Source organism: Leptonychotes weddellii, chromosome 8 (genome assembly GCF_054177405.1).
Source record: "Leptonychotes weddellii isolate Sample4059 chromosome 8, ASM5417740v2, whole genome shotgun sequence".
Taxonomy (NCBI): domain Eukaryota; kingdom Metazoa; phylum Chordata; class Mammalia; order Carnivora; family Phocidae; genus Leptonychotes; species Leptonychotes weddellii.
In genome coordinates, this window is record NC_138376.1 from 54178659 (window position 1) to 54188376 (window position 9718).

Below are 9718 nucleotides of genomic sequence, written 5' to 3' on the forward strand. Positions count from 1 at the left end.
AATTTTTTTTTATTCTTATGTTAATCCCCATACATTACATCATTAGTTTTAGATGTAGTGTTCCATGATTCATTGTTTGTGCATAACACCCAGTGCTCCATGCAGAATGTGCCCTCCTCAATACCCATCACCAGGCTAACCCATCCTCCCAACCCCCTCCCCTCTAGAACCCTCAGTTTGTTTTTCAGAGTCCATCGTCTCTCATGGTGAGGGTAGAATTTACTTAAAAAAATAATAATTTAATAAAAGTTAAACAATAAAATAAATTAAAATAAAATAATAAAAAAATTGTAAGGCAAGGGCCACTTTACCTCTTAAATGGGACATCCAGAAATAGGGTACATAAGAATCAGCATAAATAATATTCTAGCTCTACCTAGTGGCCAACATTGGGATTAACTCCTGAAACTAGAAACTGCCAAATTCGCAAAGATGTGAACATTAACAAAAAGGGGGGAATGTCCGTAAGTTAGGTTAAAAGGGCAGTAGGTAAAACAGGAGTGGCCAAATGTTCAATATGGCAGTGTTTGTGTTTTTCAGCTATGCTCTTAAAAGATGGCCAAGAAGAGTTGACAGATTATCCCTGTATTATAGAATTGGTCCCCAACTAAATATAAAGAGAGAATTGGCGATTTACAATATAGAAGTATATTGACAGAAATAATCCTTTACAGGAAACCTTTGCAAAGAAGAAGGTCTGGAATAGCAGAAAATCCTCATAGCCAGGATTGCCAGATAAAATACAAGATGCCCAGTTTTATTTTAATTTTAGATAAACATATAATTTTTTATATAAGTATGTTTCAAATACCTAAAATGTAAGGAGTTCTTTTCAACAAATGAGAGGTTGTGGGGAGGGGGGCGTGGGCGGGATAGGAGGTGAAAGAAATGGATGAGGGTGTCAAAAGGTACAAACCTCCAATTATAAAATAAATAAGGGGGCACCTGGGTGGCTCAGTTGGTTGAACGTCTGATTCTTGATTTCAGCTCAGGTCATGATCTCAGGGTCATGGGATCAAGCCCCATGTCAGGCTCCACATTCAGCAGGGAGTCTACTTGAGATTCTCTCCCTCTCCCTCTCCCCTTCCCCCCACTCTCTCTTGCAATCATGTTCTCTCTCTCTCAAATAAATAAATCTTACAAAAATAAATACTGAGGATGTAATGTACAGCATGGTGACTATAGCTAAAAATAGTGTATAGCATATTTGAAAATTGTTGAGAGTAGAGCCTAAAAGTTCTCATTACAAGGAAAAATTTTGTAACTATGTGTGGTGATGGATGTTAACTAGACTTATTATGGTGATCATTTTGCAATATATACAAATATCAACATGTTGTATACCTGAAGCTATTATGTTATGTCAATATAACAATTTCATATTGTTATATCTCAATTTTTTAAAAATTAAATTTTTAAAAACAATTTTTTAAAGATTAAAGTGATAATTCAATGTTATTAAATTGATAGATTTGAAGAAGATACTTGAAAACTAAAAAAAAAAAAAGCAAATAAACCAAAACAGGATGGGGATCCCAACAGAAAAAATGGACAAAGAACATATTTAGGCAATTCACAGAAAAGGAAAATAAATGACTTACAAGTATATGAGACAATCTACTGAATTGTTGAGAAGTGCATATTAAAACAATAAGATTGAGGGGTGTCTGGGTGGCTCAGTTGGTAAAGCATCTGCCTTTGGCTCAGGTCACCATCCCGGGGTTCTGGAATTGAGTCCTGCATTGGGCTCCCTGCTCAATGGAGAGCCTGCTTCTCCCTCTCCCTCTGCTGCTCCCCCCTGCTTGGGCTCTCTCACTCTCTCTCAAATAAATAAACAAATAATCTTAAAAACAAACAAACAAAAAAACAGTAAGATGGAGAAAAAGTCAGAGGACTGACTCTAACTTCAAGACTTACTATAAAGCTACAGTAATCAAGATGGTGTGGCACTGGCCAAAAAAAAAAAAAAAAAAAGACAAATAGATCAATAGAACAGAATAGAGTCCAGAAATAGATCCACACAAAGTATAGTCAACTTATTTTTGACAAAGAAGCAAAAGCAACACAATGGAGAAAAGATAGTTTTTCAACAAATAGTTATGGAATACCTGGATAACCACATACCAAAAAAAAAAAAAAAAAAAGCATCACATAGCTAAATAAAATGCAAAACCATAAAACTCCTAGAACATAGGAGAAAATTTAGATGACCATGGATCTGTGATGACTTTTTATTTATTTATATTTATTGAGGTATAATTGACATATAACATTATATTAGTTTCAGGTATACAACATGATTCAATATGTTGTATACATTGAAAAATAATCACCACAATAAGTCTAGTTAACATCTGTTACCACACATAGCACAATAAAAAAATTTTTTTTGTAATGAGAACTTTTAAGATCTACTTACTTAGCTTGCTTAACTTTCAAACATGTAATACAGTATTATTAATTATAGTCACCATACCATGTATAACATCCCCATGGCTTATTTATTTTATAACTAGAAGTTTGTTTTGATACCTTTTGATACCTTCACCCGTTTTGCTCACCCCTACCCTTCACCTTTGGTGACCACCAATCTGTTCTCTGTATCTATGAGTTTGGTTTCTGTTTGTTTTGTTTTTTAGATTCCACATACAAGTGAAATCCACAGTATTTGTTTTCTCTGAGTTATTCCACTCGGCATAATACCCTCAAGGTCCATCCATGTTGTCACAAGTGGCAAGATTTCATTCTTTTTATTGCTGAATAGTATTCCATTGTATATATTGTTGGTAACTTTTTAGATGCAATATCAAAGGTACAATCCATGAAAGAAATAGTTGATAAGCTGGACATCATTATAATTTAAAACTTCTGCTCTGTGAAAGACGCTAGAAGAAAATATTCGCCAAAGACATATCTGATAAAGAGCTGTACCCAAAATACATAAAAACTCATAAAATTCAACAATAAGAAAATTAACAACCTGATTTAAAAATGGGCAAAACAGGGGCAGCTGGATGGCTCAGCCGTTAAGCGTCTGCCTTCGGCTCGGGTCATGATCTCAGTGTCCTGGGATCGAGCCCCGCATCGGGCTCCCTGCTCCGCGGGAAGCCTGCTTCTCCCTCTCCCACTCCCCCTGCTTGTGTTCCTGCTCTCACTGTGTCTCTCTCTGTCAAATAAATAAATAAAATCTTAAAAAAAAAAAAAAAGGGCAAAACATCTGAACAGACACCTCACCCAAGAAGATATACAGATGGCAAATAAGCATGTGAAAAGATGGTTCAGATCAGTGTCATTAAGGAGTTGAAAATTAAAACAACCAGATACCACTACACATCTATGAAGGCCAAAATCAAAAACACTGAAAACAACAAATGTTAGCATGAATGTAGAGCAACGGGAACTTTCATTCATTGCCGATGGGAATGTAAAGTGGTACAGCCACTTTGAAAGACAACTTGAAAGTGTCTTACAAAAGGGAACATACTCTTACCATATGACCCAATAATCATGCTCCTTTGTATCTACCCAAAGAAGTTGAAAACGTATGTCCACACAAAAGCCTACACATAGATATTTATAGCAGCTTTATTCATAATTGCCAAAATTTGAAAGCAAACAGGATGTCCTTCAGTAGGTAAATGGATAAACTGTGGTATATCCAGACAACAAACAATTAGTGCTAAAAATAAATGAGCTATCAAGCCATGAAAAGACATGGAGGAAACTTAAATGCATATTACTACACTTAATAAGCCAATCTGAAAAGGCTACATAGTGTGTGATTCCAATTATATGACGTTCTCTTAAAGGCAAAACTATGAGGCAGTAGAAAGATAAGTGGTTGCCCAGAGTAAGGGGAGGAGAGGGGTGAACTGGCAGAACACAGAGATTTTTAGGGAAGTAAAACTATTCTGTATGATACTATAATGGCGGATACACGTCATTATACTTTTGTCAAAACAACACCAAGAGTGAATCCTAATGTAAACTATGGAGTTTCTCAATGATAAAAATGTGTCAGTGTAGGTTCATCAGTTATAACAAATACACCTCCCTGGTAAGGGATGTTAATAGTTAGGGAAACTCTGTGTATGTGTGTGAGAGTGCTCACGCATGCACGCACACACATGCATGCATGCGGCAGTGGATTTGTGGGAATTCTCTGTTCTTTCTTCTCAATTTCACCGTGAACCTAAAACTGCTCTAAAAAATAAAGACTATTTTTTTTAAGGGGTGGTAGGTGTGGCAACTCTCAGCCCATTGCCCACCTTGAGGTTATAAAAGGAAGCTTGATCACTGGCAGAGATTTGATAGAGATAAGTGAGAAAACCTCAAAAGTACCACTCTGAGAGCCTGACCTGTAATCTTTAGAATTTGGTGATGAAGGGAGTGGTACCTTGAGGCAAGACGCTGGCTGGTTACTCTAGCTCCTATGGGCAAGAAGTGTCTTCAGAAAAAAAGGGCTACATTTCCACAGAAAAAAGAAGCAAAGGTACCCGTTTCCTATAGGTTTCTTGAAGCAGAACCATCCGTAGCTGTCTTGAAGACACCAGCAAAGTGACTCAAACTAGCAGGGTGAATGTGGTGGAAGCACAAGACAGGCAAGAAAAAAAGAAAAGTAGTTGAGTTCGAGACATAAATTAAGTGCTGTTGACATATTATGTGCCAGCCCCAAAAATGATTAGACAGGGTTTCCATCTTTGTGCTTTTGAGCCAATAGAAGATAAATTAGTATTCAAATAATTTCAACATAATATAATGCTGGGAAGGTTAGGTTTTATACTGTGGGACTCGATGCCACTGCTATTGAAGGGTTTAAGGTGTTAAAAGTGGATCAGATTTGGTGGCAATGTGGTTGGATATAATGGAACCAAATATGGAGGCAGACAGACCAGGTAAATCACAATATCAACTGCAAGCTCAAAGAGAGTGCTAAGGGCCTGACCTCAGAAAGTGGAAGTAAGCATGGAAAAGAAGAGGCAATTCAGGCAAAATCTGAGAAAGAGGCAAAACCTGGCCAAGCTTTAAGACTGACTAGATTTAGGAGATGAGGACAAGAAAAAGAGAAAACAAAACATGATAAGATTCGTTTGTTTTGGGGGGGGTTTTTTGGTGGTAAAACAAGAAAGGAATTTATTTCAGAAAACACAGTAGGATTTTATTCGTATCAGACTAGCAAAAAAACCTGAGTATATCAAAATTTTGTGACAATGTGAAGAAACTGGAATGCGTATGCACTTTTGGTGGAAATTAAGCCTGCTGTGACCATTCTGGTGTACAACCCAGCAGTATTTAGTGAAGTGAAGTGTGAAAAGTATGAACATAACCTACAGCACAGAAAGCACACTACTACTAGCTAATTGCCTGAGAAGTTTCCCCACATATCCACAAGGGGGCATGTACAAAGATGTTCATAACAGCATTGTTTGTGGAAGTAGGAACTAAAAGCAATCTAAATGTCCATCATTAGGGTAAAAGATGAGTGGTAAATCATCTTACCTGACAAGCAGACATCTGACAAGCAGAAGTCAAAAGCAATTAACTAAAGATATGCCCAGACGATCTTAAGGACATGGTATTGGATTTTTTTTTTTTTTTTTTTTGCGAGAGAGAGAGAGAGATAGAGAGAGAGAATGAGAGAGCACGAGAGGGAGGAGGGTCAGAGGGAGAAGCAGACTCCCTGCTGAGCAGGGAGCCCAATGTGGGACTCGATCCCGGGACTCCAGGATCATGACCTGAGCCGAAGGCAGTCGCTTAACCAACTGAGCCACCCAGGCGCCCCATGGTATTGGATTTTTAAAGTAAGCAAGAATTTGGGGCTCCTGGGTGGCTCAGTCATTCAGCGTCTGCCTTCGGCTCAGGTCATGATCCCAGCGTCCTGGGATCGAGTCCTGCATCGGGCTCCCCGCTCGGTGGGAAGCCTGCTTCTCCCTCTCCCACTCCCCCTGCTTGTGTTCCCTCTCTCGCTGTCTCTCTCTCTGTCAAATAAATAAAATCTTAAAAAAAAAAATTAAAATAAGCAAGAATTAAATCTATAGCACAGTAACATTTGTGTAAATTTTAATCATATACATACACAAAGCCATACAATATTTTTATAAGGTCTTATACAAGGCACATTTGAGTAGGAACCTGGAATCAGTGTGAAGATAGGGGATCAGGGGGAAAATATTCATATATATGAAACAAGAGAAGGGTTTATATGGACCTATGGTGCCCATGTATCTCAACTGAGAAGAATCATGGCCACAACATTTTCTGTTGAGGTTCAGGGGAAAAAATTACACAACTGACAAAGCTGCCTACACATTTGCAAGGAAGTAAACAACAACTCTATAAACACACAAGGAAGGAGGAAAGAAGAGAGGAAGGAAGAGAAGAAGGTAGAAAGGAAGGAAATGCATGCAAAAGAGTAACTTCCCTAAGTACAAGCAAACAAAATTCAGGGGAAAAGTGAAGGAAATTCTTGATAATGGCTTCAAATTTTAGGAAAAAATATACTAATATGCTTTTTTGCTTTTTTTTTTGCTTTTTTTTTAAGATTTTTATTTATTTATTTGACAGAGAGAGACACAGCGAAAGAGGGAACACAAGCAGGGGGAGAGGGAGAGGGAGAAGCAGACTCCCCGCTGAGCAGGGAGCCCGATGCGGGGCTCGATCCCAGGACCCTGGGATCATGACCTGAGCCGAAGGCAGACGCTTAACGACTGAGCCACCCAGGCGCCCCTAATATGCTTTTTTTCTAAAACTAGAAAAATTGAAACTGAAGTTCATATGCAAGAATAGCTAGGAAAATAGAAAAAGAATAGGAAAATACTGCAATGGAAGAATTATGAGTGGGGACAAGCCCCACCAGAGACTAAAATGTACTATATAACTTCATAATTTAAAGAAGTGTGGTATCACAACATGAATAGACAGACCAGTAAAACAGAATAGACAATCCAGAAGTAGATGCAACAACATATAGATATCTAGACTGTGATAAAATCAGATCACTGGGACAAAGATGGACTTTTCCCATCCATATATTAGAACAAGTGGATAGCCATTTGCAAAGAGAAAAAACTAGATCCATTCAAATTACAAAACAAGAATAAACTGCAAATGGATAAAAGATCTAAAATTTTTAAAAGGTAGCAATAGGGGCACCTGGGTGGCTCAGCTGGTTAAGTGACAGACTCTTGGTTTTGGCTCAGGTCGTGATCTCAGGGTCGTGAGATTGAGCCCCACATGGGTCTCTGTGCTCAGCACGTAGTCTGCTTGAGATTCTCTCCCTCTCCCTCTGTCCCTCTCCCCACTTGTGTGTGCTCTCTCTCTTGCAAATATGTAAATAAAATCTTTAAAAAAAAATGTAACTACATAAATCCTAGAGGAAAACATGACTGAATTCCTTTATAAGTTGTATGTAGAGAAAAACTTCATAGCCAAGACTAAAAATTCAGATACAATAAAAGAAAATACTGATAACTTTCACTTCATAAAAATAAGTAAAGTTGAATATCAAAAAATACTATAACATCGGGCGCCTGGGTGGCTCAGATGGTTAAGCGTCTGCCTTCGGCTCAGGTCATGATCCCAGGGTCCTGGGATCGAGTCCCGCATCAGGCTCCGCTAGGCGGGGAGCCTGCTTCTCCCTCTGCCTCTCTCTCTCTGTTTCTAATGAATAAATAAAAAAAAAAAAATACTATAACATCAAAAGAAAACAGCAAAAACATTTGCAATATATATCACAAAGGGCTTACATCCCTAATATATAAAGAACTTTTAAAATTCAAGGAAAAGGACCAAAAATCTGATAGAAAATGAGCAAAGGCACAAACAATTTACAAAAAAAACAAATTAAATAGCCTTTAAACATATGAAAAGATGTTCAACTTTACTCATAACAAATGCAAACTAAAAATACATTCAGAGGCCATTTCTTTTTTCTTTTTCAGGAACCGTTATTTATTATCAAAGTCATATTCAATGTCAACAAGATGCCACAACTACAAAAAAATTACACACACTGCAATCTCAATGCAAACAGTCAAATGGAACCCCAGTCATTAAAAAAGTAATTCAAATTATTCCAAAAGCAAGTGAATTTTTTAAACATCTTTATACATCCAGCCAACATACTAAAATGGTTAACAAGCAAAAATACAAATTCAGTGGTCTGGTATCAGTGTCTTTTGTTGTTGTTTTGTTTTGTTTTTAAAGATTTTATTTATTTATTTATTTGAGACAGAGATGGGGAGAGCCCAGAGGGAGAATGAGGAGAAGCAGAGTACCCACTGAGCAGAGAGCCTGATGTGGGACTCATCCCAAGACCCTGAGATCATGACCTGAGCTGAAGGCAGACGCTTAACTGACTGAGCCACCCAGGCACCTTGGTATCGATGTTTTTAAAAGGCAACTGCTTAAGCATTTCTATTGATTTGAACATCAATCTCTTGGCCAACCAGCTTCATCCCATTCATCACCCAGCAGGCTCTCTGAGCCACCTCTGGCCACTCAAACATAACCATACCACATCCCTTGGATTTCCATTCTCCATCTTGATGTAGGCATACAGCACATGGCCACATTCCTTGAATTTATCTTTTAGCATCTTCCCTGTAAAATCAAAATGGGAGAATTCTCACAAATACCTGGCAGGCCTTCCTGGCCACCCCAGGAGCATGTGAAAGGCAATTTCTTTTTTTTTTTTTAATTTTAACCTTCTATTTTATTTTATTTTATTTTATTAAGTTATGTTAATCACCACACATTACATCATTAGTTTTGGGGGGTTTTTTAAAGATTTTATTTATTTGATTTTTTTTTTTTAAAGATTTTATTTATTTATTTGCCAGAGGGAGAGAGAGAGGGAGAGTACAAGCAGGGGGAGTGGCAGGCAGAGGGAGAAGCAGACTCCCCGCTGAGCAGGGAACCCGATGTGGGGCTTGATCCCAGGACCCTGGGATCATGACCTGAGCCGAAGGCAGACGCTTAACCATCTGAGCCACCCAGGCGCCCCTGAAGATTTTATTTATTTGAGAGAGAGAGAATGAGAGAGAGCACATGAGAGGGGTTAGGGTCAGAGGGAGGAGCAGACTCCCTGCCTAGTAGGGAGCCCAATGCGGGACTCGATCCAGGGACTCCAGGATCATGACCTGAGCCGAAGGCAGTCGCTTAACCAACTGAGCCACCCAGGCTCCCCATCATTAGTTTTTGATGTAGTGTTCCATGATTCATTGTTTGTGTGTCACACCCAGTGCTCCATGCAGTACGTATGAAAGGCAATTTCTTATCCCAAAATTCAAAAGTATGATAACACACTCAGAAAGCCTAAGGCTTTAGGGAAACACACTCATATATTGCTGAGGGTGGGGGAGACACACAAAATGGCACCACATTTACAGAAGAGAATTTGACAAATATCTAACAAAACTACATATGCACTGACTCTCTAACTCAGCAATTCCCACTTCTAGAAATTTACTCTGAAGATATCACATCCAGGAATACAAATATACATATGCACATGGGTATTTATTGCAGCATTATTTATAATTTATAATTGCACAATATTGAAAACTACATAAATGCCCAAATATAGGAGTGGTTTAATAGACTATGTTATTGGCACACAATGGACTATTATGCAACTATATCCAAAAAATGAGGAAGCTCTTACTTATTAAAGTGATTTCTAGAACTTACTGTTAATCTTTTAAGTGGAAAAAGAAAT